Genomic DNA, 3,410 nt, shown 5'->3' on the forward strand with positions numbered 1-3,410 from the left:
ACCTCTGCCATAAATTTACCATGTGACCTTGGGCCAACTCACTAGTTCCTCCTTGAACCTCTGGCTCCTCATCTGTGAAGCTGGGATGAAAGCAGTGACCATCCACATGACCCTTAACCACTGGGTAAATGGAAAATGCTACACACAGTCAGTGCTAAATACTTAGAATAAAATTTAAGAAAAAAGGCAGGTCATTTCCATTGAGAACCCATCACAGCTTGAGCCACAGATCAGTGAATACTTGAAAATAAAACACACATTTCAGACCACAGTATAGTTTCCCCTTTCCTAGTCCATCTCTAGAGTATAATATGTCTTCCCATCAACCTATTAGGAACACTAATCATGCTTCTTATAGTAAAGGATCAATTGGGTTTGAAAGGCTGAGAGATTTAAAAATGATAAAATGTCACTCTTGGGGTGACTCTGTTACTTGGATTAATACAGTTTTCACTATGTAGGCAGGCAATCATTTAAATGAAACCCATCTCTAGGCCTTGAAAGGGAGGTAAAGAGGGGAAGAGGGTGTGTTAATAGAACTCCATCTAGTCCTGCCCAGAACTATTTAACCCCTATCACAATCTCTACAAAAAGGAAAATCATCCTCTTATTCTCTTACTGGGTTCATAATTTCCACATCTTTAATCTAAAACTACTGCTGAGTTTATCTGAATAGAGGCAACCTGGTGGCCAACAAGATAGTCCCTTACAGCAACTGATCAGATTGTCACATGGTCAATTCAATTCATTCATCAACACCAAAAACCAATACTATTGGGCCATGAAACAGTAGGTAGAATCATTTCAACCAGCTTAATGACTAAATTACATCTACAATTCACTCTCAGTATGTCCATAAATATAGTTTTCAAACAAAATCTTTCAGGGAAGCACAGCATATCAAACAAATAAAAGTGAAGCTGCTGTGGTTGAAGTAGAGTGGATGAACCCAGAGTCCCCCTTGTTCTGCCTCTGATTCCAGTATTAATCCATGAAGCATCTTCAATGAATCCCTAGGAATTCATAAAACACAAATTGAAAACAATTTGCACCTACCCCAAACCCTTCATTATTTTTTAGATGAGAACACTAAGACCCAGAGAAGGAAAGTGACTCAATCACAGCACCATAGAGTCTGAGTAATATATTGCCAGGACTAGAATCCAGGTGTCCAGATTCCATCTCTAGCACTTGACCCGATGGATTCTTCATGTGTGACCAAAGTATATATGTATTTGTTCCCTGTGAATACCTCTTTTGAGAAGGGAGGAAAGTGGGCAGGAATGTGCACTGGCCATCACATGGGAAGTGCAGATACCAAGGAGCAAAGTGCACATCTAGCACAAGTAGCTCCTTACAGAAGCAATACCAGGCCAAACTGTTCAACACAGTACTTGGCAATTAGAAGGTACAAGAACAAGAAACAATCACATTTGAATTTGGTTCAATTTTTTAAATGTCTGAAAAGATAGAAAAATCTTTATATATTTATTTATAGAAAACTGTAATCCCAAATATCAGAATGCTCAAATAACCAGTTACTTCCTTTTCCCTACCCCACAGTTTTGAATAATTATTAACATTTACTAGCAGCCTGATGCATGAAATTCGTGCACAGAGGGGGCGTTCCCTCAGCCCAGCCTGCACCCTTTCCAATCGGGGACCCCTTGGGGGATGTCCAACTACTGGTTTAGGCCTGATCCCTGTGGGCCTGATCTTGCAATCTGGACTGCTGGCTTCTGACTGCTCACCTGCCTGCCTGCCTGCCTGATCACCCCTAACTGCCTTGCCTGCCTGCCTGATCGCCCCTAACTGCCCTCCCCTGCTGGGCTGATCTTGCCCCCAACATCCCTCCCTTTCAGACCTAATCTCACCACCAACTGCCCTCCTCTGCTGGCCAATTTGGTTCTGAATGGTCAGTTTCTATGCCAGTCAGCGTTAAAAGCTCTGCCTCCTAGGCAGCCATTGGCTCCTCACAGTTGACCCAGATTTGGTTCTGATTGGTAAGCTTCTATGCCAGTCAGTGTCAAAAGTTCGGTCTCCTAGGCAGCCATTGGTTCCTCACACTTCATCCAGATTTGGTTCTGATTGGTCAGTTTCTATGTCAGTCAGCATCTCTGGGACTATCAACAGGGCCTGATTAGAAAGGTGGGGCTGATCAGCAGCCCCTGTGGAGGCCTGGAGAGTATGGAGGGGCAGCTGCTGGCCAGACTGGGAGAGAAAGAGAGAGGCAAGTGCTGATCAAAACCTGCCACAGAGGCAACGGATCAGTCCCTGCTTCTCTCTTCAGTCTCTCTCTGGCCCTGATTCACAGCCCCCTCAGCAGTCAGTGCTGGGGCACTGTTCCTATAGTGAAATAAGTGCTGGGTTGCCATGGCAAACCCAGCACTGACTGCAGGACTGACTTCTGGTTGGTTGTGCCTTGGTCATTACAGGTCGTTACAACCCAGGGTTTTATATATTAGGATGATTATAATTTTGAGATGCTGTAACTTCTGGAAGGGTCTTCCAAATCCATAAACATATTCATATACTTATTCATTCAATGAATATTTATTGAGTTCCATCTATTTATTAGGACCTGACCAGGCACTTAGGAAAACAAGCTATTTTTAGGAGTCTATTAACAGTCTTCGTGGAATATTTCAACAGAAAATAATAGAGGTGGAAGTAAGGGCATTAGGCAAAAGGGTCCCTAAGGGATTCCAAGAATTAATATTCTATGATTCTATGACAGTATTTTATTAATTGACTATATATGTATATTATACTATTTTGAATTCTGAATGTGTATTTTCATTTACTAGCCATCAGTTCCACCCACTAGAACTATTTTAGGCTCTCTCTCTCTATATATATATACTAGAGGTCCAGTGCACAAAAAGAGGGCCTATGCCCTCTTTCAGTCTGGGTACCCTCGGAGGATGTCCACCTGCTTGCTTAGGCCCACTCCCTGGGGGATCAGCCCCAAGCTGGCAGTCAGACATCCCTCTGGCAGCCTGGAAGCCCTCAGGCGATGTCCACTTACCAGCAGGGAGCAGCCCTAAGTTGCAGTCGGACATCCTTCGTGCTGCTGAGGAGGCAGAAGACGCTCCTGCCACCACCGCTGTGCTAGCAGCCATCAGCCTGAGCAGAACTCCCCCTGTGGGAGCACACTGACCACCAGGGGACAGCTCCTGCATTGAGCATCTGCCCCCTGGTGCTCAGTGTGTGTCATAGTTACCAGTCATTCCCAGTCATTCTGCTGTTAGGGCCAATTTGCATATTATCCTTTTAGTATATAGGATAGGGCCTGGTGCACGGATGGGGGGCAGCTGGTTTGCCCTGAATGGTGTCCCGGATCAGGGTGGGGGTCCCACTTGGGTGCCTGGCCAGCCTGGGTGAGGGGCTGATGGCTGTTTTCAGGCTGC

Source organism: Myotis davidii, unplaced genomic scaffold (genome assembly GCF_000327345.1).
Source record: "Myotis davidii unplaced genomic scaffold, ASM32734v1 scaffold561, whole genome shotgun sequence".
NCBI classification, from domain to species: Eukaryota; Metazoa; Chordata; class Mammalia; order Chiroptera; family Vespertilionidae; genus Myotis; species Myotis davidii.